This window comes from Mauremys mutica, chromosome 26 (genome assembly GCF_020497125.1).
Source record: "Mauremys mutica isolate MM-2020 ecotype Southern chromosome 26, ASM2049712v1, whole genome shotgun sequence".
Lineage (NCBI taxonomy): Eukaryota > Metazoa > Chordata > Testudines > Geoemydidae > Mauremys > Mauremys mutica.
In genome coordinates, this window is record NC_059097.1 from 14,181,321 (window position 1) to 14,206,023 (window position 24,703).

Sequence of the window (24,703 nt, forward strand, 5' to 3'; positions counted from 1 at the left end):
GACCCCTCCCATCTCTGTCTGCTAGAAGGGGCGAGGGGCTCTCTCTCTCTTTCTCCCCTCCCCCTGATGCCTCCTGGCTGCTCTGATGGGGAGGGGGTGGGATCCTGCCTGCCTCCCAGAGCTTCCATGTGATTGGCCCTCTCCCCTGTGACCGGTGGGGTTGTCACTTGGCAGCAGGTGCAGAGTGGGGGGCTCTTGCTCTTTCAGGGGCCGGTGACCTTCGAGGAGGTGGCTGTGTATTTCACCAGGGAAGAGTGGGCTCTGCTGGACCCCGCTCAGAGAGCCCTCTACAGAGACGTCATGCAGGAGAACTACGAGAACGTGGCCTCGCTGGGTAAGGATTCCTGTCCCCTCGGTTCTTAGAAGGGGAAATGAAGAGTGAAGGTTCACAAGGCACCCTCAGCTTTGCCCTGTTTCAGCGACACCCCGACAGGCCAGTGACCCATAGACCAGCGCTCGGCCCTCCCCGCTACAGAACACTTTGGGAGCAGAGCACAGGCGCAGTAGCACAAACGCTGACACAGTCTCTTTGCTAAGGCAAAACCTGGGGATAAATCCGATGTAGGGAACAGAAGCTGCCTGCCCTGGCCTGCGCTCAGACGCTGAGCCTACTGCACACAGTCCATCTCAGACTTTCGTAATGTCACCACCTCTTTACCCTTCCAATGAGGATTCCTTCTGAGTCGTTGCCTTCGCTTACCCTCCCTGAGCCCCGGAGACCCCTAGCATGTATGGCACCAGCCTGCTGACAATCCTTGTGGCAAGAACACACCCTTGTGCACCTTTATTGACGCCGTCTACGCCAGTCAGCACTGAAATGAGGAATACCTGCTCCTTCCAGTTTCACGTGCACCTCTCTCCGTGTCACAGCTCTGCCAGGCTGCTTCAGTTAGTCCCTCCACCGTTCATGTAAAGGTACAGGGCAAGGTGCATGCTGCTGGAGTGCCTGTGGATAAATGCTGCTGTTCAGCTCTGAGGAACATAAAACACACAGTGGCATGTTCTTAGTCCTTCCTTCTGTCGATCAATAAATTTTAAGGCCAGGGGAGACTATTAGATCATCTAGTCTGACCTCCTGTGTAATACAGGCCATGGAGTTTCGTCCAGTTACCATTGCAGTGCACTGAATACCTTGTGTTTGATGAAAACATCTTCCAGAAAGGCATCCTGTCCTGACTTGAAGCCTTCAAGAGATGGAAAATTGGCCCCTTCCTTGGATAGTTTGTTAACCTTTGCACCACCCTCCCAGTGACATTTGCCAGCTCCAGGGCTAGGGGGTAAGGGGAGAGTTAAGCTTGCATTGCAGGGGTGGTGTGTAGTTTAATTCTTCATTCCCTGGTTTTCAGAGGTTTTATTTTTCACCACCATCCATGTGCTGGAAGGGCCCGAGGCAGCACTAGGCAACCTTAACTCTGCTTCATGTACTTTATGGGCGTTTAATTTCCTTGATTTTCTGTTTAATGGACTTTTTTGCCACTGTAACTGTGTCGACACTACAGCTTTTGCTGCAGTTTATGTCAGGTAGGGATGAGATTTTTCACATCGCTAACTGACAGAGCTATGGGCTCAGAGGTAGTTCCAGCATCTCAGGTGACAGTCCCAAGGGCGACTCTGTGACCCAACCCATCACAGGAGGATCTGGTGGGGGGGAGGAAGGGAAGGAGTCAGGGAGTCAGAGATTGTAGCACTTAGGGTTAGGGCTGAGGCTGCTTTTGCTGAAGTCTCTAATGACCTGTCCCTAGGCAAAGCTCAGAACCAGCATTCCATCCTCCTCCTCGACCTGTCAGCTGTCTGACACCACTGACCGTGGTCGTCTTCTTGAAATCTGGTCTTCCCTTCTCCTCGCCTGGTTAGGGTTAAGGTGGGGAGAAGTAGTAACTGGCTTGTTGTGCAGCATTGGATGTTTAGGTTGGGTCTTAGGAAAAACTTTCCAACTGTGAGTACAGATAAGTACAGGAATATGTTCCCAAGAGAGGTTGTGGAATGCTGGTCGCAGAAGGTTAGACAGATGGTCTGTGTATACTTGGTCCTGCCTCAGGGCTGGAGGATGGACTAGCTGACACCTTGAAGTCCTTTTACCCCTGTGTTTTCTGTGATTTTATGATTCATGATCCTAGCCCTTCACTTTGACCTTGTCTCCCTCTGGAGAATGGGGGCTTTATTTAGTATGCCTGGGTCAGCTTCCCTCTCAATGTGCTTTGTTAGTCACTGGGTGGGAAGGAGTGAATTCCTCTCCTGGGAAGGGGATGTAATTCATGTTGAAGTAGCATAGGCCTGTCTCCATTTACACTGAACAATGGAAGTCTCAAAGACTGGAGATTAACGTGTAATGACTGGGTTCGAGGGAAGCAGAACATGGGAACACAACTGCCCTGCCCTTTTGGACACAGGAACTAGGGTACAAACAGACTGGGCTTAAGTTTGCTGCTATCCAGGGCAAAAAGACAAGGCGACAGAGAGAGAGCGGTTGCAGATTGGGCTGGAGCTCAGTCTCTTAAGCCTGAGCTGCAGTGTCTACACCAGCGGTAGGTGTACCCCTGGGTTACGCAGAGGTCTTCCAGAGTTGCTACGGAAAAATTACTAGCCAACTCAGTACAAAGTAAAATTTCATACAGTGACTTGCTTATGCGGATCTATATACTATACACTGAAATGTAAGTACAATTTTATATTCCAGTTGTGTATTTTACAGTTATATGGTAAAAATGAGCAAGTCAGCAATTCACAGTGTGCGGTGACCCTTTTGTATTTTTATGTCTGATTTTGTAAGCAAGTCATTTTTAAATGAGGTGTAACTCGGAGGTACGCAAAACAAATCAGACTCCTGACGGGCACAGTAGTGTGGAAAGCCACCAGTCTACACAGCTGTTTTTAATGTGCCATCCCCTACAGTGGAGCACCCATAGGGAGACACATCTCAAAGAACCATCATTGATGCACAAGTTGAGTAACTTCTTCTTTTGCGTGTTACCTGATCTCACTGGTCTTCTTTCCTCTGAGCAGGGTTCCCAGTTTCCAAACCTGATGTCATCTCCCAGCTGGAACGAGGAGAAGAGCCGTGGGCCCCAGATCTCCAGGGCTCAGAGGAAAGAGAGATCCTGAGAGGCAGCTGCATGGGTGAGGGATCATTAAACCTTCTCAGTGTTTGAAGGAAACAGCTGGGATTCCCAGCAAAGACCTTGTGAGGTCTCTGGGTTCAGGATGATCCCCAGCAGGTGTCATATCTTTAGGGCAGATACTGTTCATGGCTTCCTACCCATCCTAACTCCTGGCACTAGTTCCCTCCCCAGACTCCCTTTTCTCTGGGGAATGTTTGGATGTGAACTGGATGCAGAATTGATCCCCTCCTCTCGCCCCTTTGGGGAAGAATTTGGGGAAATTCAGTCCCTGGTTTTTCTCCATCTCCAGCTATTCTCTTGGTTTGTTCCCCCCTTTTGTCTTCTGCTTTCTGAGGTTTTTCTTTCTCTGTCCCATCAGGTGAGGGGATGGTCAGAGAGACCATGGAGCAGACTCCTCAGCAGGAAGATGATCAAGTGGAAGCGCATGGGGCGTTATTGCAAAGAAGCAAAGGGAGTGTGTCCAGGAGTTGTGAGCAGGGAAAAGGCTCTCAGTGGCAGCACAGGCCAGAGAAGCGGCAGGGAAACCAGCCAGCGCAGAAAGTTGGAATATCTGTTAATTATCAGGGAACTCACAGAGGGCTGAAGGAAACCACAGCCCAGCAGAGAATCCTGACGGAAGAGAGAGAGAACATGGGCTTTGAGTGTGGGATAAAGTTCAGGAGGCGCTCACACCGTCAGAGGATCCACACAGGAAAGAAACCCTATAAATGCTGTGAGTGCGGGAAAACCTTCACTCGGAGCTCACACCTCATTGGCCATCAGAGGATCCACACAGGGGAGAGACCCCATAAATGCTGTGAGTGCGGGAAAACCTTCGCTTGGAGCTCAGCCCTTATTCGCCACCAGAGGAGTCACACAGGGGAGAAACCCCATAAATGCTGTGAGTGTGGGAAAACATTCGGTCAGAGATCAAACCTTACTGTACATCAGAGGATCCACACAGGAGAGAAACCCTATAAATGCTGTGAGTGCGGGAAAACCTTCGCTTGGCGCTCATACTTCATTGGCCATCAGAGGATCCACACAGGGGAGAAACCTTATGAATGCCGTGAGTGCGGGAAAACCTTCGCTTGGCGCTCACACCTCATTGGCCATCAGAGAATCCACACAGGGGAGAAACCTTATGAATGCCGTGAGTGCGGGAAAACCTTTGCTCAGAACTCAAGCCTTGTTATACATCAGAGTGTCCACACAGGAATGAAACCCTATAAATGCTGTGAGTGCGGGAAAACCTTCGCTCGGCGCTTACACTTCATTAGCCATCAGAGGATCCACACAGGGGAGAAACCCTACAAATGCTGTGAGTGCGGGAAAACCTTCACTCAGCGCTCACACCTTATTCGCCATCAGAGGAGTCACACAGGGGAGAAACCCCATAAATGCTGTGACTGTGGGAAAACATTCGGTCAGAGATCAGGCCTTATTGTACATCAGAGGATCCACATAGGAGAGAAACCCTATAAATGCTCTGAGTGCCGGAAAACCTTCACTGAGCGCTCAACCCTTATTCACCACGAGCAGATCCACACTGGAGAGAAATCCTATAAGTGCTGTGACTGTGGGAAAACCTTCACTCACAGATCAGGCCTTAATACACATCAGAGGATCCACACAGGAGAGAAACCTTATAAATGCTGTGAGTGCGGGAAAACTTTCAGTGTGCGCTCAAACCTTACTCGCCATCAGAGAATCCACAAAGGCTAGCGCCCCTATGAATCCTGAGTGCAGGAAAACCTTCGCTGAGAGATCCCACCTTATTCGCCATCAGGGAATCCACACAGGAGAGAAACCCTATGAATGCTGTGAGGGCGGGAAAACCTTTGCTCGGAGCTCACACCTTATTCTCCATCAGAGGAGCCACACAGGAGAGAAACCTTATGAAATTCTTCCATCACAGCTCTTCTCTTATTTATCACCAGAGAAGCCCATGGTGTTTTTCATCAACTCCTGTGTCATGGAAGTTTGTGTCCCTCCAACAGGAATGTCCCTCAGTCCCAAGTGGGGGAACCAGGAGTGACCTTTACTAGGTACATGGAGGTTAAATCTACCTGGGCTTTGGCTCCACTAGGGTTTTGCATGGAGTTAGCTAGATTGAGTTAGCAATTCTGATATAAAAACACAACTATTTTTTCAAGAAAGAAAATAGCCCATATAGTGTCCAGGGTAACATAGCAAATCTCCTCACCACTGGACACAACCTCCATCGCTTTTCCTGGTCTAACCAAATTTGGGGCATCATGTTTATACTTTTCCTCCCACTGCCAAGTGATTGTTGGTCATCAGGTTCCCCTACTAGGGACAGATTGGCTTATTCCCAATTGTTCCCACATTGCATTGGGTTCTGCTGAATAGCAGTTGGGTTTTGTACCATTTTTCTCATAAGAACATCAGAACGGCCGTACTGGGTCAGACCAAAGGTCCATCTAGCCCAGTATCTGTCTACCGACAGTGGCCAATGCCAGGTGCCCCAGAGGGAGTGAACCTAACAGGTAACGATCAAGTGATCTCTCTCCTGCCATCCCTCACCTCCTTCTGGCAAACAGAGGCTAGGGACACCATTCTTTACCCATCCTGGCTAATAGCCATTAATTAACTTAACCTCCATGAATTTATCCAGTTCTCTTTTAAACCCTGTTGTAGTCCTAGCCTTCACAACCTCCTCAGGTAAGGAGCTCCACAGGTTGACTGTGCGCTGTGTGAAGAACTTCCTTTTATTTGTTTTAAACCTGCTGCCCATTCATTTCATTTGGTGGCCCCTGATTCTTATATTATGGGAACAAGAAAATAACTTTTTGTTATTCGTTTTCTCCACACCACTCATGATTTAATATACTTCTATCATATCCCCCCCCCTTAGTCTCCTCTTTTCCAAATTGAAAAGTCCTAGTCCCTTTAATCTCTCCTCATATGGGACCAGTTCCAAACCCCTAATCATTTTAGTTGCTCTTCTCTGAACCTTTTCTAATGCCAGTATATCTTTTTTGAGATGAGGAGACCACATCTGTATGCAGTATTCAAGATGTGGGTATACAATGGATGTATATAAGGGCAATAAGATATTCTCTGTCTTATTTTCTATCCTTTTTTTAATGATTCCTAACATTGTCTGTCTTTGCTTTTTTGACTGCCACTGCACACTACGTGGACTCCTTCAGAGAACTATCCACGATGACTCCAAGAACTCTTTCCTGATTAGTTCTAGCTAAATTAGCCCCCATCATATTGTATGTATAGTTGGGGTTATTTTTTCCAGTGTGCATTACTTTACATTTAACCACATTAAATTTCATTTGCCATTTTGTTGCCCAATCACGTAGTTTTGTGAGATCTTTTTGAAGTTCTTCACAGTCTGCTTTGGTCTTAACTATCTTGAGCAGTTTAGTATCATCTGCAAATGTTGCCACCTCACTGTTTACCCCTTTGTCCAGATAATTTATGAATAAGTTGAATAGGATTGGTCCGAGGACTGATCCTTGGGGAACACCACTAGTTACCCCTCTCCATTCTGAGAATTTACCATTAATTCCTACCCTTTGTTCCGTCTTTTAACCAGTTCTCAATCCATGAAAGGACCTTCCCTTCCCTTCAGTCTGTGACTGAACCCATCACACGGTGCCTTTGTAGCCTGCGACCCAGGAATGGGTTGCAACCAGATGACTCTTTGCCCAAGAAGAGACACAAAGACAAGGAGGAGGAGCAGTGGGAGTGTCTGACTTTGGGTTGCTGGAAGCTGGCAGTTTGCTTGGGGGGCTGGAAGAGCGGGAGTCCAGGGCATCTGGCCCATGACTCCCCAAGATGGACTTGGCCAAAAGTCACTGATTTCTGTGCTAACAAGTTCTGTCCTGCGCTGTGTTCCTGTCAAATAATAAACCTTGTTTTTCCGGCTGGCTGAGAGTCACTGCTGACTGCGGAGCTGGGATGCAGGGGCCTCTGGCTTCCCCGGGAGCCCTGTCCAGGTGGACTCACTGCGGGAAGCGCACGGTGTGGAAGGGAATGCTGAATGCTTTGCGGTCAAACCCAGGAAGGTCAAAGTTGTGTAAGCTTCTTGCCCTGGTGACAGTGTGCTCAGAGAGAGGAGACAAGCTCCCCCAGAGTCCTGACTGGCTTCATATGGAGTCGTTCCAGAGCATCGCCTGGTGACTGTGTCTGACGGGGGGGGGAAGTGTTTTTTTTCAACCTCTGACACCAGAAGAAGTGGTGAGTCGGAGGATTCCCACTTTCTGAATTACCCCAGCAGTGTTTCCTCTTTTTGAGCCATGTAGAATTATTTCACTTCCTACAGTTCCACCACTGAATGTGTCCTATGATTCAGGGTTCTCAGCCCTCTGTTTGAATGGGTGTCAAATACAGTGCGATCATTTGGAGTTTAAATCTTAGATTCCGGCTGTTGGCAAAGCTTGTTGTAGGACTTTTCCTACTGAGATGGGATTGTTTGCAGATGGGGAGGCTGTCTGTTTAGTTTGTTTTTTGATTTTTTTTTCCGTTACGACAATACTAGAACTTTTGTAAGTAATATGACTCCAAACTAAGGAGTGAAGGAGGTTTGAGTGGCTCAGAGGCGAATGCAATGGGAGAATCTCCTGTCCTGATTCTGAGTCATGTAGCCTATAGGACTAACCTGCTGGCTTGCTGGGTGGAGGGCAGCTGTGGGCTACAGCTGCTGGATGGTGGAGGCTCGGGACTTCTGCCCTGTGGAGTGGGGAGCATTGGGGCTTCAGGTTTCTGACCTGTGGGAGACACGGGGACTTTGGGCTTCAGCTGTGGGGCCCTGCAGACCACCTGAAACCAGCTCACAGACCCCCGGGGGTCACACTGCCCTACACGGTATTGCAGTAATGTTTGTACAAGGTGTGATGCTGGCAGAGCAACTTACCTCAGAGTGTATTCAGGCCAATTGATGTGTGTATTAGTAGATATCAAAGCGATTGTTAAATGTAGAAGTGTATTGGGTGTTTAAGGGTCCTGAAAACGAGTGGAATGTTGTTTGCATTGTTTTCACTTATCTGTCTTCTGTTACAGTGTAATACCAAACAGTTACATTGTGTAAACCCACTAAATAACCCATCCAACGCCAATTAAGGTTTTTGGAATGCAAAGGAAGAAAAGGTTCGTTTCAAAACCAGTGGTGGTAAGAAGCAGGATTCCTGGGGCGTTTGCACTGTTGTTGCACAGGGTGGGAGTGGGGAACTGGCTCCGGCTTAAAGTGGTGTCAGGCTTAGAGAGGCTGGATTCAGAGCTAGAGATTAGGGTGGGGGTGAGGATTGGGCTACGGTTTTGGTTTAGGGTTGGGGACCAGGTTATAGGGTGAGGGTTCAAGTTGGGTTCTGGGTAGGGGGTGAGGTTGGGGTTTATATTTTGGGGGGAGGGTTTGGCCAGCAGCTGCATAGAAGTGCGGGTGATGAGGGTGCCAACCAATAGTAATTTATAAGTAGGTTTTTTGAGGTTGTTTTAGTGTCAGTAGCACCCTAGGGAGGGGGTAGGGTCATGTTTGCTACAGTGTTGGGGCAGAGGATGGCAAGTTGACCCATCATTGTTAAGCTAAGGTTTTTGTCATGGTTATTTGAATAAAAGTCAGGGACAGGTCCTGGGCACTGAATCTCAGTAATAAGGTGTAGAAAGATCTGTTTCTCCAGCAGGATTTTTACATCACAAACTACTAAACATGTGGGAAGAGGGGGCAGGTTACTCCCCTTTCCCTTCACTCTGAACCACCTGTACCGTGCTGGAGGGGAGACAGCTGCAGGTCCCCTTTTGCCCCAGCTCTGTATTGAGATGTCATAGCGGGGGCCAGGCACTAAGCAGGGGGGTGGATCGCGGGGAAAAGGGTACAGGGGTGCACTGTGAGAAGGGGCGGGGCTTGGGCAGAAGGGGTGGGGCCTCCACAAGCCAGGGGTTCACCCACCACCCATGCTTGAACTATCCTGCCTGGTAACAAGGCAGAGGCGGGAAGGTTTGAAGAAAAAGGGTGAGAAAGGGTCACATGACCAGGAGGTTATCTATCTGGCACCAGGAGATGTATACAAGGGACTTGCAGGGTATGCTGGCTGCCGAGGAAGCAGCCTGTATTTGGTCACGTAATCATCGAGAGGAAAACATCAACCGTTTACCTGTTCCATCCCACCAAGCAGTCCTGATCCCTGGTGACGTGGTCCTCGAGCTCCTGATCCTAATTCCCTTGAACAAGAGAGAGAGGAAATATGAGCTGACTCCATGCAGTCTAGAGCCATTTACAGCAACAGAGTAACACTGAAACTTTATTCATAGTTGGGTCTAAGCTTCAGGGCTGCTTGTACTCTGTAAACCACTGAGCTGTTTTGTTCTATTTTGCATTTACCGCCCTGTCTATCCTGCCCAGTTACTAAATCCCTCTTAGTTCATCCCTTTCAGAGCGTTTCAGTTTAATTTTCCCGCTGCGACCAATAGGTGAGAGGCTTCCTCTGCAGAGTGGGACACGGGCCACTTGCTGGAGGATTTTCTGCACGTTGAGGTTTTTAAACCACGATTTGAGGACTGCAGTAGCTCAGACATAGGTTAGGGGTTTGTTACAGGAGTGGATGGGTGAGATTCTGTGCAGGAGGTCAGACTAGACAATCATAACGGTCCTTTCTGACCTTAACGTCTATGAAACTCTGAGATATATGGGGTGGGGGCTGCACTGTGATGTAGAGGAGTGTCGGGTTCCCAAGGTGTGGGAATGTGGGATTCAGAAGCCCCAGGGAGTAAGGGCAAGGTGAAGGGGGCTTGGAGGACCCCAGTGGGGCTGGGAAGGGGAACCCGGCAGGTTCGAGGGGGAACAGGAATGGGAGAGGGGAACCTGGCAGGCTGTGGATGGTGTGAGGGCGTGCAGTGCTGGGAAAGTGGGGCCCAGCCATGGAGAAATAGGTTGGAGCCAACTAGGGCTGAGATGTAGGGATGGGGTGTCATGGAGGATGTTGGGGTGCCCTGAGATGGATCAGGAGGAGCAAGGGAAAATCCAGGTAAAAGGGGCAGGTCGAGGCGGGTGGGCAGATTGTTGGCAAGCCTGGGGATGTGGGAGCAGGTTGGAGGATGTTGAATGGGGCCTGGTAGCGGGCGCCGAAGGAGATGCTGGGTGCGCTACCTCGAGTAGCCACCTGGGGTCACTAAGCATTTCCCACGTGGAGCAAGAATGAAACCTGGTGGCCAATCCAGGTAATGCACCAGCCATTTCCCTCATCAAGGGACAGTGGCACCATGTGGCCATTTGCTGTCGTGCACAAAGCGTTTCCCTCACACTGCAGGAGTGACACTGGGAGAGGCGAGTGAGGGACTTGGCCCACACACCACAGGAGAGAGAGAAAAGGAGGGAGGGAGAAAGGAAAAACAGCGGAGGAAGGTAAGTCGTCCTACTAGATTCAACCTTCCGCTGCGGAGGACACACTGCTCCTGGCCAGAGAAATGAGCAGCCCCTGAAACCGGGAACGTTGTCTCCCTCGTAACCACAGCTGGTCAGGAACCTTTTCTTACACACCCAGCCAATGGGGCGTCCCTACCTGGAGCCAGGTGAGCCGTGAGCAGAGTCCTCACCAAAGCAGACACTTATCTCACTGACAATAGCGGCGGCTCCACTCCCAGATGGACGGCTTTTGCCTGGCATCAACAATTCTCGCGGTCTCGTCGCTCTGGCTCCCTTCCCATCGCAGGAGGGCAGCAGACTGACGTGTGACCTTACTTCCCTAAACCCAGCACAAGGGGGGAAAACAGCTAAGTTCCCACCTTGGCAATTGGGGTTGGGGTGTAGGGATGGAGTGGAACCCCCAGCGGCCTCAGCTGGGCGCATGGCAATGGGAGGGGGCTGCGGCTGGGCACCGAGGGTCGGAGGTTTGGGCGGGGAGGGGGCTGGGGGGACTGAGGCAGCGGGGCTATGTAGGGATGGGTTTATGGGGGGGTGAGCAGAGGGATTGGGGCTCCTGGTGGTGCTGGGAGGGGGGATTGGGGCGAGGCCCAGCTGGGGTGATGTGGTGGCAGGTTCGTTTAGGGCCCACTCAGGGGCAGGAGGGATGCAGGTGGGGGGAGGGGAGATGAGATAATTTTGGATGAGCAGGGTGGGGGGGTGAAGATGTCCCAAGGGGAGGGAATGAGAGGGGCCAGGGGGTCTTTATCTAGGTGAGTGGGGGAGGGTGTGAGTGCCTGGGGGGGCAGGAGCAGGAGGTGAAGTGGTTTCAGAGGAGGAAACTGAGACCCATAAGCCAAGGGGGGGAATGGCTAAGGCTGCCCCCCTGTAGCCTCCTGTCCCCAGTCCTGGTGGGGGGGAGGGGTGACCCATCCCTCTCACTGTGAGGTTGGCTGCTCCTCTGGGTAAATTTGGGGTAAATACTCCACTGCGCTTTTACCATTTACACTGGATCAACTCCCTCCCCACCGTGTGGGGCCCCCGAGGCCAGCATCCGAGACACCTGCGCTGCAACTGTATTGCCCCACGGCCCAAGCCCGGGGCAGCAGACCCAGGCCAGGTGCGGGTGTTTCACAGCAGTGTGAACACACCCTCACATCCTGTCTACACTGCCATTAACCCCCCCAGGTCCCCTGTCCCCAGGCCCGGGGCAGCAGACCCAGGCCAGGCGCGGGTGTTTCACCGCCGTGTGAACACAACCCCTCCCATCGCGTCTACACTGCCATTAACCCCCCCAGGGCCCCTGTCCCCAAGCCTGGGGCAGCAGACCCAGGTCATGGCGCGGGTGTTTCATGGCAGTGTGAACACACCCTCCCATCGCGTCTACACTGCCATTAACCCCCCCAGGGCCCCTGTCTCCACCAAACGTCACTTCCGCTCTGAGGAGAAGCGAGCGGTGTGACGCCTTCCGCCCTCTCGAGCCCGGGTAAGGGAGGAGCCCGGGGTCAGCCTGAGCCTCGGCCCCTCCCCCCCCCGAGACTCCCCGGGGCGCGCGCCCCTCAGACCCGCCCCCACCGGCGCCTTCCCGCGCGACCTCTTGTGTCCCTCTGGGGGGGGCCCCGCCCCCAGGAACGGGCAGTGCCCAGGGGCCGGGACCCTGCTGGGGGTGCCAAGTGTCCCCTCCTCCCCGGGTCAATATAACCCCCGTGCGCGGGGGTGTCTCTAGTGTGCTCACGTGCCCGTGCACGGGGGTGTCTCTAGTGTGCTCACGTGCCCGTGCACGGGGGTGTCGCTGGTGTGTGCTCACGTGCCCGTGTGCAGGGGTGTCGCTGGTATGTGCTCACGTGCCCGTGTGCAGGGGTGTCGCTGGTGTGTGCTCACGTGCCCGTGTGCAGGGGTGCCACTACTGTGTGCTCGCGTTCCCGTGCACGGGGGTGTCGCTAGTGTGCTCACGTGCCCATGCACAGGGGTGCCGCTAGTGTGTGCTCACGTTCCCGTGCACGGGGGTATCGCTAGTGTGTGCTCACGTGCCCGTGCACGGGGGTGCCGCCAGTGTGTGCTCACATGCCCGTGCGCGGGGGTGTCTCTAGTGTGCTCACGTGCCCGTGCACGGGGGTGTCGCTAGTGTGTGCTCACGTGCCCGTGTGCAGGGGTGTCGCTGGTGTGTGCTCACGTGCCCGTGTGCAGGGGTGCCACTACTGTGTGCTCGCGTTCCCGTGCACGGGGGTGTCGCTAGTGTGCTCACGTGCCCATGCACAGGGGTGCCGCTAGTGTGTGCTCACGTTCCCGTGCACGGGGGTATCGCTAGTGTGTGCTCACGTGCCCGTGCACGGGGGTGCCGCCAGTGTGTGCTCACATGCCCGTGCGCGGGGGTGTCTCTAGTGTGCTCACGTGCCCGTGCACGGGGGTGTCGCTAGTGTGTGCTCACGTGCCCGTGCACGGTCCGTAGCACGGCACGCACAAGTCGTGTCGGGTCACTTTGGGGTGTGACTGGCTTCGCTAGGGCTTTCTGCCTAGCCGGGTGTAAAACTCGGGCAATCCCCTGAAAGACCCCCAGGGGGGCCTGTGCCCCCCCGGTTGAGAACCACGGATGTGGGGGAGCCCGGACCCACCCGCCGTACCCACTCCCAGCCCAGGACCCCGGGTTCGTTACTTTGCATCGGCCTCAAGCCATTTGCTCTGGGTCCCCACTTCCTACCCTGCGCCCCAGGGGCCGGAGTCAAAGAAAGGGCGTCTCCGTTTAGGTGACAGTGAAGGGTCGGTGCTGATAGAGCCATTATCGACCCTTTCCCTAGTCTCCTTCTCAGCCTTTGCCCCCGTGACCCCTGGTGGCTAAGTGGAGCAGCCCCCCCGTTACTCCCCCCACAGACACACTCACGGGGGGGGCAGTGACCCCTGGTGGCTAAGTGGGGCAGCCCCCCCCGGTTACTCCCCCCACACACACACTCACGGGGGGGGGCAGTGACCCCTGGTGGCTAAGGGGGGCAGCCCCCCCCCGGTTACTCCCCCCCCACACACACACTCACGGGGGGGGCAGTGGCCCCCGGTGACCAGCCGGGCTCCCTGGGCAGCGGGGGCTGCGCTGTGGGAGGGGGGATAAAAAAGCCCCCCCAGCCCCTCCCCCTGCCGGGGTTCTGCCCCCCCCCGCTTAGCCCCAGCTCCCCTCCCCCACCCCTGACTTGGCTCCTCCCCTCTCCCCGCCTCCCGCTGTTTAACCCCCCCCCCCCCCCCCCCGCGCACGGTCAGTGTCCGCCCCCTGCCCAGACCCCGCCCATCCCCGCACGCGACTGGCCCCTGGCAGGGCAGAGTGAGGGCGCAGCGGCTTCAGCGTGTGCTACTGAGCATGCGCCTGCCGTGCTCCGCGCGCCTGCGCAGTCCCAGCCGAGTCTGAGCGCGCGCGTGGTGCGGCGTGGTGGGGGCTCAGCTCCGCCGAACCCGCCTCCCGGGTCTGACCCGGCGTCAGCGCGTCCGCAGGGGCAGGGGCAGGGGCGGGGGCGGGGCGGAGCGGGGGCGGGGCCCGAGAGTTCGGCGGCGCCCGGGGCAGGCTGGGAGACGTAGTCCCTGACGCATCTCGGGCCGGAAATGACGTTTACCCAACCGACAGGCGGAGGCGGTTAGCGGAGCGCGTGAGGCCGCCCCCCCCCCCCCCGCTCTCTGATTGGCGGAGAGACCCTGGAAGCAGCAGCGCGCGCGCGGGGCCTTCTGCACTGAGAGTCTCGGAGTCAGGAGTGGGGGAGGGGCAGACGGTGTGAAATGGGGGGGTCAGGCGGGGGGGCTGGAAAATCAGCCCGGGGTGGGGGAGGGGCAGATGGTGTGAAATGGGGGGGTCAGGCGGGGGGGGATGGAAAATCAGCCCGGGGTGGGGGAGGGGCAGATGGTGTGAAAGGCGGGGACAGGCAGGGGTGGGGGAGGGGCAGACGGTGTGAAATGGGGGAATCAAGGGGGGGATGGGGGAGGGGCAGACAGTGTGAAATGGGGGGGTCAGGTGGGAGAGGATGGAAAATCAGCCAGGGGGTGGGGGAGGGGCAGACGGTGTGAAATACGGGGGATCAGGCAGGGGGGATGAGAAATCAGTCAGAGGTGGGGGGGGCAGACAGTGTGAAATGGGGGGGCAGGCAGGAGGGAATGGAAAATCAGCCAGGGGGTGGGGGAGGGGCAGACAGTGTTAAAGGGGGGGCAGTCCGGCAGAGCGGGTGGAAAACTATTGCTGTGAATCCGTCTCAGGATATGGGAGTGAGGGTGGCGGAAGGAGGTTTGATGCCCCTGCTGCAATGATCCCTTTAAAAGGAGTCTGGCCTCCTCCTTCCTGAGCTACGTGCATGTTAATCCGGAGTCACTGCAAGTGAGAACAGGGAGTGACTCCAAATTAACATGGGGGCAGATAGGATTAGGATGTGTCTCTGTGGGGAGGAGGTTTCAGTTGTTACTAAAGGGGGGAAAGTTACTCAGTTTCTCTCTGTCTCTTTCTCTGCCTCAGGATATTAGGATTGAGCTTCCTGCTTCAGACGCTGCTGCTACCATTGCGATCTGAGAGCCCAGGTTGAGCAGCTGCTGCTCCCGCAGCAGGATCGGGGCTGGGGAGTGACCGTGAGTAAAGCTTCCTCTGTGCCCAGCCAAGGTGAGGATTTTCTCCTGCTGTAATTAGCCCCATAGGTCACAACCCAAGGCTCTGCCCACACCAACATCTGAGTCAGAGACGCTAGGTGATTCATAGAGACTTCAGGGAGTGTGCATGAGAGTGACACTGCACGAACAGCTCCTCCCCACCCCATATCTCTCCTCCCCTTAGTAACTGCAGGAACCGATCCAGCTATAGGAGAGCAAGCCCCCAGGACTGGCTGTCATCCAGAGCGGGAGAAACAGGGGACGGGAGACACAAGAAGAAAAAGGAGACAGAGACTGAAAAGGGCAGTGAGAGAAATAATTGGGGAGAGAGATTCCCCAATTTTCTGACCGGCCCCCACACACTTATTGTCGCATCCCTGGGCAGATTCACTTTGCTATGATCAAGGTGAGGTGCAGGGGGAGGGAAAGCCAGTTCCTGACTCTCCCTGTTCCCCCTGCGATGGGAGTGTGCTGGTCTGGGGACGGTGTCAGGGGAAATGCCCCAATGTCACACTTTTTGTTCTGCTCTTCTCTCCCATTTGGTTCCCAGACTTTGTTACTGGGAGAGTTTCAAAATGTCTCGGTGGTTTTGGGCTAGTGGGAGGGGCTGGTCAGTGCTCTAACCAAGTGACCAAACATTTCCCCAGCATAGACTCATAGTACAGTGTCTCCTCACTTAACGTCCTCCCGCTTAACGTTGTTTCAAAGTTACGTCACTGCTCATTTAGGGAACATGCTCGTTTAAAGTTGTGCAGTGCTCCCTTATAACATTGTTTGGCTGCCTGCTCTGTCCACTGCTTGTAAGATTCTGTGGAAGAGCAGCGACTTTACAAGGGAGCATTGCCCAAGGGACTCTAGTCCGGCCTGTGCTCCGGAGAGGAGGTGGACCTGAGGTGGAGCAGGGACAGGAAGAGGCGGGCCTGGAGCAATTCCTGGGAAATACGCACCTGTTCTTCTCCGGGGAAGCTGCTGCTGCTGTAAAAGGTGCTTCCTAGCCTCCTTGCCTGTAGCGGGCTGTGCCTGTGTGGGGTAAGCCGGGGCACTTCCCAACCACAGTACAGTACTGTATATGCCTTTTGTCTGCCCCCAAAAATTTTCCTTGGGACCTAACCTCCTGCATTTACATTAAATCTTATGGGAAAATTGGATTTGTTTAACATTGTTTCACTGGCAGTTGCATTTGTCAAGAACATAACTACAACGTTAAGTGAGGAGTTACAGTCCTTTAGGGCTGGAATTAACCTTGAGTGGGTGTGTGTGACGTTATTGATATAAATGGGGACCATATAGAACATGGGTTGCAACCAAGGTCCTGTAGTGGCACCAAATCCTAAGTAAAGGGGGTCATATAAGGTGTCTAAGACCAGGTTCTGGGTTGCTGATTATAATTATGCTGTCTATATGTCTGTATCATTTTTAGTTGAAGTTATGAATGTTGGCTCTATGCTGTCTGTATTTCAAGTTTGTGCTGTGCTTCTGGGGGAAGCCTCCCAGACAAGCTGGTGTTAGCTCTGCCTAGCCTGTTTGATGGCCCATTAAGGACCGTCAGCTACACAATGGACCCATGGAGAGAAGGCAGACACGCCTTGTGACTCAGCAAAGTATGCAGGGACTGGCCCATGTGACTCCAGGCTCCATTTTGCTGTAAATTTCCACAGTGAAGACAAAGAGATTCTTACACCTGGAAAAGTCTATATAAGGCTGATGCTTCATCTCCATCTGGTCTTCAATCCTGCTTCTGACCTCTGGAGGGATTTTTGCTACAAACTGAAGCTCTACACCAGGGACTGAATGACCCATCCCAGCGGGGGATGTTCCAGAGACTCAATTTGAACCTGCAGTTTACTCCATCTCTGCTGCAAGCCTAAACTAAGAACTTTGCCATTACTGTATGTAATTGATTCCATTTAACCAATTCTACCTCTCATCTCTACCTTTTTCCCTTTGTAAATAAACCTTTAGATTTTAGATTCTAAAGGATTGGCAACAGCGTGATTTGTGGGTAAGATCTGATGTGTATATTGACCTGGGTCTGGGGCTTGGTCCTTTGGGATCGAGAGAACCTTTTTCTTTTATTGGGGTGTTGGTTTTCATAACCATTCATCCCCAGGACGAGTGCACTGGTGGTGATGCTGGGAGACTGGAGTGTCTAAGGAAATTGCTTGTGTGACTTGTGGTTAGCCAGTGGGGTGAGACCAAAGTCCTTTTTGTCTGGCTGGTTTGGTTGGCCTTAGAGGTGGAAAAACCCCAGCCTAGGACTGTGACTGCCCAGTTTAAGCAATTGGTCCTGATTTGGCACTCTCAGTTGGGTCCCGCCAGAATCGCTCCGTCACAGTGGCGTAGTCGGCAGGATCCACAGAACCAGGTCAATTAAGCTTTGGGTCAGAACCCCACGCTATCCAAAATTTAAATGTGGGATTGAGAGTTTGGTTGGTTAAAGATCAGTGACCATGAGACAAAAAGCAAGGAAACTGCAAGCCTTGAGAGACAGCCTGCAGTTTGATTATGAGCAAGAACTGGCAAAAATTCGAATGGAAGAGAAGCAAGTCTTGGCCCAGCTGGAGAGAGAGGCGGCTGAGAGAAAGAGAGAGGCGGCTGAGAGAAAGAGAGAGGCTGCTAAGAGAGAAGAAAAAGCTCGTAAGGGACGTCTGGAGGTGCTGGCTGCTGAGGAGGAGACTCGCAAGGTGCAGCAGGAGACTCACAAAATACAACAAGAAACTGCTAGACTCCAGCTCCAAGTCAAAAAAGCAAGGGAAGAACGGCAGAAACTGTATCCTCTTGGAAATCCAGTTTATAACTGTGTTGATATATGGGGTTACTCTGGGCAGTTTTCTGTGTTTAACCAGTTTTGCTATGGCTGGGGAGATGGAAGTTCTAACCTGGGGAGAAATATCTGTTTGTCTGTACAAGAAAGCAGTTTGTCTGGGAATGAAGTTTCTGAATGTCTGTCTGATGTCTCAGAAGTTAATCTGGAGTTAGATCAAGAGCAGAAAGATCTCATTGGGGAGGAAAATGTTTCTCAGGAGCAGATTAAAGTAGATGGTCAGGTTAAATCCCTAACTGAAGAAGGAAAGGGTAAATTTGTAATGGGTAATGGATTGGTGGCTAGTGCAGCTTGTAGAAGTAAACCTGAAATGGGTAACTGTGATTTGCTAAAAGTAGCTCAGTGTAGTGAAAAAAGCAGCAGCTTATCTGTTGGGAGTGGCAATGTGCCTGGTAGGGAAAGTTTGGAGGAGCCTAGGCAGCCTTGTGAGCTGATGGCTTTGTCTAATCAGCAGTTTGGGAAGGGAGGGATAGTGGAAAATGAGTGTCCATATCCCTTACCTGTGTCCTGTGTGGAGAAATGTGACAGTGAAGGAAATGTGCCTGTGTCTGTCAGGAGTATTGACTTGCCTATGAAGGAAGCTACCCCAGTCTCCAAGCAGTTGTCTGTGAACAGCCCTGTGTGCTGGGACAAGGGAAGTGAAATCCCAAGCTGTGTGTCTGGTAAAGGAGAATGTGTCTCCGGCTCTTCTGTGTCTGTGGAGCAGACAGAAGGTGCCTTTCAGCCTGTGATGGTTGAGGGTGATTCAGTTGTCTCGAAGTTGGTTGTAAATACAGCTAAAGCCCAGGAAGGGAATGGTCCTGAGTTTGGGTCTGCTGGGGAGAATGGCACTGTGACTAGGTTGCATCCAGTTAGTGTCTTAGCAAAATCCCAGAGAACAGACAATTCTGGTGCTTGTGGTTTGCCAGTTGCTAATGTGTGGTTGGAAAAGGGTGCAGCAACTCTGTCTGATCAGGGTGATACCCCAGCCAGGGCACAAGGAGAGCATAAAGGTGATTTAATTGTGTTACCGACTGACAGTTTGACAACTTGTAGCAAGAAGGAAAAGATTCCTGAACTTGTTCATGGCCAAGGGAAGGAGATTGTTTCTAACCTGTTATCTAGAAAGTCTGTAGCATCTGTGGTTGCTCAGGGAAGTGTTCCTGTAGAGCAAGCCCTAGGTGAAGAGGGGAAGGGCAGAATTTCTGTGAGGGGTGAATTGCTGCTTAGAGAAGCTCCTAGGGAAAGGAATCCTCATGGTAGCCTGTGCAAGCAGTTTACTGCAACTGAAGGGTGTAAAAGTGATTTAATCAAGAAAGTTTCAGTTCCTAACAGCCAGAAATTTTCTGTTGTGAATGGATCTGTTAGGTAAAAAGCAAGTCCTACTCACCTCTCCAGCACCCGAGTTTGTGCGGAGTTGGTATAGGGCTCAGAAAACTGTCAGAGACCAGACAATAATTCGTTGATCAACGGGCTCACACCATCCTTAGCTTAAGAGCAAAGCTTCGGAGTAAGTGTGGCAAGTTTATTAGGGGTGAGCATCAATGTTTATACACAGAAGTAAACAAAGTGATTAACAGATCATAATGGTCATGCATAATCAATCAAGATTCTACAGGATAAAACAGGTTAAAATGTAAATTAGAAAAGACAAAGGAGGATATGACTACTTATTGGGAGGGGGGAGGTGTCAGGAGTAGTTCGCAGGTCAGAGCCTTGATTAAAAGTTTCAGACAGAGACATCAAGTCTGGATTAAGTTTAAACTCATGAAAAGTTCAGACTCAACATTCCTCCATTTGTAGCTTTGGGATAATTATTTACCAAACGCTACACCCCATTTTAAGGAGCCAAGGGCCGCTTGGCAATTTCAGCCTGGGCCAACTCAAAGAGAGTAAGGCCTTTGGCTGAAGTAGGAAAAGAATAAACTGACCCACATGAGTTTATGAGGGAGGGGACACACTGGATGCAGCAACACAGTATTATAAGGATTACTATGGCCCCAACAATACCCACCAAGAGTTTTTTAACCCACCCAAATCCAGGCAGCCAATTCCATAAGGCTCCCCACCAATCATAAGGTGGCTGGTGTGTTCCATACATTGCGTTTCGGGTATTCCATTTCTCAAAGTAGGAGGTAACCCACCACCCGTTGGACCACTGTTCCCCTGGTAACGCAGAGGGGTCGTTGTGCGAACCGCAGAGGCACAATTTGGTAGTGGTGTTTTTAAAGTGCAGTGTAGTACTGCTTGAGCAGTTGTAGAAGACAATTGTATATCCCTTAACAATTAGTTGGACACCCTCGTGATCTGAGCAGGGTTTCTTAAAAGCTGACTCTGAAGGCTTGTGGGGGATTTACATATGGGATAAGTGGGATGCACAAGGCTTGAAGCCAAGGTTTTTACTAAAGGCGGTGCCATTAAAATACATGTTGCATTTACTGGTTCCCACAAAAGTTGACCCTTTTTCTTTAACAAAACACAGTGATCCTGTCTGATTGGTTACCCTGAGATATCTGTTAATTGGCACTCCTGTTTTGTCCCATGTAAGATTGTGTTGGACTGGATCTTTTATTCTAGCCGGTGGCATCCAAGTCATATTAGCAGTGGTCAGGGGAATGGGTGTGAAGGGGAGTCCCTGTTCTGCATTTACTGGAAATTGAGTACATACCCAGCAATTACTTCTATTTCCTAAAATACGAGTTTTAACCTCGTGGGAATATCTAATAAAAGCATTATCTTTATAAGCAGAAAATAAACTAAAAAGGCATAATAAAAAACATACAGTTGTCAGAATAAAAGGTCCTCTCATTTTTTTCGTGTCAATTTAAGTCTGATGTCTGAAAGAGGTAAGCTGGTCCACTGGTCAGAGGCAGTATCCTTAGTGGTGGCAAGAGCTGCTGGTCCGTCACTGTGGTCCACTACGGCTGGCTTGACGTGGGAGTGGTGGATCCAGGATTTGCGTCCTTCCAGGAACACTGCAGTCTGGGTTGTTAAAAGAACCTGGTGGGGTCCAGTAAACCTCGGCTGGAGGGCGTCGCCACGAACGAACTTTTTGGCCCAGACGAAGTCCCCTGGTTGGAACGGGTGGATCTGTTCTTCCAGCGGCACGGTCTGGGAAAACTGTGAGGCTTTCCAAAGGGTACGGAGGCGAGCCTGTAGGGAGAGAAACTGGCACGCGGTCATATGATCCCCTCCCAATAGTGAAACATCAGCACGTGGTAGCGCCCCGCCTTTGAAAGGGGGGTGTCCATAGAGCAGTTCAAAGGGGGATAATCCCAATACACGGGTTGGGCGAGTGCGAAGGTGAAACAGGACCAAGGGAAGTACCTGAGGCCAGTTTAACCCTGTTTCCTGACAGTATTTAGCCAATGTAAGCTTAAGCTCCCTATTCATACGCTCAACTTTCCCGCTAGACTGGGGTTGGTAGGGTGTATGAAAGGAGTGTGAAATGCCCAGTCCTTGTTCTAAATGGCCAAGGACATTACCAGTAAAGTGGGGTCCGCGATCTGAATCAAGTATGAGAGGGATGCCAAAACGGGGTACAATGTCTCTAAGGAGGATCTTCGCCACTGTGGCAGCAGTACAATTAGCAGTAGGAAAAGCTTCGACCCATGAAGTCAGAGGGCAAACCAAAACAAGGAGGTGCTTTTTCCCAAAAGCCTTTGGCATATCTGCAAAGTCAATTTGAAGATGTTGAAATGGAGCAGCAGGTGGCGGTCTTCCACCCTTAATTTTGTTAAGAGGCGGAGCAGGTCCATTTCGCTGACATGTGCTGCATGCTTTCACTATTGACAGGCAGTAGGGTTGAATGCCTGGAGCATACCAAAAGCGAGCGATGGTGTCCACAAGGGCGTGTGTGCCGTAGTGACCCCCCTTATCATGGTGCCAGCGAACTGCCACGGGGTATGTGGAGCGAGGGAGGCAGGCTCGGCCATCCGGCATAAGCCAGGTCCCTTTGACCAGAGTGGCTCCGAGGCTCTCCCACGACTGTAGTTCAGCGGGTACTGGTACGGGGTAAAAGCATACTTGCTATCAGTAAAAATGGTAACGGTCTTACCAGCGGCCAACTGGCAAGCTCGGGCCAGGGCGTAGAGTTCGGCGGCTTGGGCTCCCCAGTTGCCTGGCAGTGAGGCGGCCTCTTGAATGTCCCATTCAGAGGTGACTGCATAACCGGTGAAACGCTTGCCATCAACATAGAAGGAGCTTCCGTCCGAGAAGAGGATGCAATCAGGGTTGTCCAGTGGCACGTCAAACAGGTTGTTCCTTATCTGTAAGATGCTATGAACTACTTCCACACAATCGTGCTGATCCTGGAGGACTGGCAGGTCAGGAAGCAAGGTAGCTGGATTAAGGGGCCCACACCTTTCAAAAATTAGGTTAGTGTCTTCTAGGAGTTCGGCCTCTAGCTGCTGCTGACGATGGGCCGAAAAGACTTGGGTCGTGCCCCTACGCAGAAGGGCTGACAAAGCATGAGAGGTCCAGACCGTGGTAAAATGACCCAGGGTCAGGCTCTTTGCCTTTGTGATCAGCAGGGCAGCTGCTGCCAGAGTCCGGGTGCAGGATGGGGTTCCCTGAGCGACAGGGTCGATCTGCTGGGAGTAAAAAGCAAGCGGGAAATGGTGGGGCCCGCTCAGCTGGGTAAGGACGCCACTAGCAATTCCGCCCCTCTCGTGGACAAAAAGGTGAAAGGGTTTGCTGTAATTGGGGGGGGCGGAGAGACATGGAGGAGGCCACACTGTCCTTGAGTAACTGAAAGGCTTGAATCGTGTCTGGGGACCACTGCAAAGGGTCAGGAGCAAGGTTAGCAGTCAGTCGGTGGAGCGGTTTGCTCAACTCCCCGCAGGACGGCAACCAAGGTCGACAGAAGCCAATTAATCCTAAGAAACCTCGAAGTTGTTTCTTGGTGTTTGGCAGAGGGCAGTTTTGGATAGTCTTTATGCGGGCTGGGTCCATTTGTCTCCCCTCTGGGGTTAACAGGAAGCCCAGATATCGGACCTTCTGTGAGACCCACTGAATCTTGTTAGGGTCTACCTTGTGGCCTCTGGTGTGTAGGTATAATAAAAGTGCCTTACCATCGATGCGGAGGGCGGCTTCTTCGCGGTTACCTAGTAGGATGTCATCTACGTATAGGACTAACGTGGATCCCTGCGGACTGGTGAAGCCTTCCAAGTCGTGGCGGAGGCATTGGCTGAAAATCGTGGGGCTGTCTCTGTAGCCTTGAGGAAGTCGTTGCCAGACATAACTTTGTCCCTCCCAGGTGAAGGTTGCACAGGAATGCTGAAAAAGGCTGATTTTAAGTCAATAACAGTGAACCACTCAGCATCCCAGGGGATTTGGCTGATGATAGTAGCTGGATCAGGAACTACTGCATGAAGAGGGACCACATACTGATTAATAACCCGTAGATCCTGTACAAAGCGCCAACGAATAGGGTCTCCGTCCTTTTTAGGAGGCTTTTTGACAGGCAGTATAGGGGTATTACAGGGAGTGTGCTGAGGGCGGACTAGCTTTTGTGCAATGAATACCTCGACAATGGGGCGGATGCCTTCCCGGGCTTCCAGCGACAGGGGGTATTGGGGGACTGACGGGGGGGCTAAGGAGGGCTTCACTTGAATCCTTACTGGCTCTGCCGAAAGGAGCAGGCCAACATCAGTGTCAGAAATTCCCCAGAGGGTTGAAGGCAAGTCAGTGAGGTCAGGGGAGAGAGAGGGGGGGGGTTCCCGGCTGGGCTGGTGGTGCAGGAGTGTATTCGTCCCTGGTGTAAGTATCTGCGGATGCGACCGGACCCTCTGGGCGTCCCCAGGGGCATTCACGTTTAAAGTGACCGGGTTGTCCGCACTGAAAACAATTTCCTGGTGGCTGGGGTTGCCTCACGTTTAAAGTGACCGGGCTGTCCGCACTGAAAACAATTTCCTGGTGGCTGGGGTTGCCAGGACCCTCTTCCCCGAGCACCCTGAAATCCCCTGCCACGGCCACGGCTTCTGCCTCGAATACCACCGCGAAAAGCTAAAGCCATTAACTTATATTCTTCCTTTTTCTCTTTCTTTTTACTACTTTCCCTTTTTTTTTTCCATGCAAAACTCCTCCCGAGGTGTGCCCCTCCATTTCCTCCTTATCCCTCTGCAGAGATTCCAATCTGGAGTCCTGCAGATTCCCCTCTGCGCCCTGGAGAGAGTCCCCTTGCTGAGGAATAGGGGCAGGTGCAGTGGGGACCAACTGACAAGTTAAAACACGCCGTGGTTTACACCCTTCATTGAAATAACATGGAGGGGGTTCACTCTCGGAAGAATACCTGACTGCCATAATTTTTAAAGATTTCCACAGCTCTGCTGCTGTGTCCCAACAAAACCAGTAACATAACTGTCCCGGATGGTCTTTTTCGATCTGGCTCCTTACTCCTCTTAAGGCAGCCTGTTCGAAAGAGCCATACGAAGGCCACCTCATCTCCGGGTCGGCCAATACCGCGGTATACCCAGTCCAATTCCTTACACACAGTGTGTACAACTTCCTCCTAGACATTCCTGTCTGTACTGGGAGTTTCCCTTCATTCCATAACTTATTTACAATCCCCAGCGGACTCTCAAGAGGCACGCTAGTCCCTTGACCCATGGTGTCTGACAGGAGCCCTCCAACTGGCGTTTATCCTGCTGTCCAGTACACGACCCCTCAATATTGAATTGGCTGGGAGAAATCTCCCGTGGCGCCTGCCAATTCGTATATGAGTGGTCTGACCACTGGACAGAGGCACCGCACCAGAAGGAATCCCGGACGAGCCCCCAAATTGTTAGGTAAAAAGCAAGTCCTACTCACCTCTCCAGCACCCGA

The 24,703-nt window shown here is 52.2% G+C and overlaps 1 pseudogene; it reads left to right on the forward strand.

Moving 5' to 3' along the window:
- Nucleotides 1–24,703, forward strand: part of LOC123356627 — a 69,079-nt pseudogene that overhangs the window by 9,864 nt on the left and 34,512 nt on the right.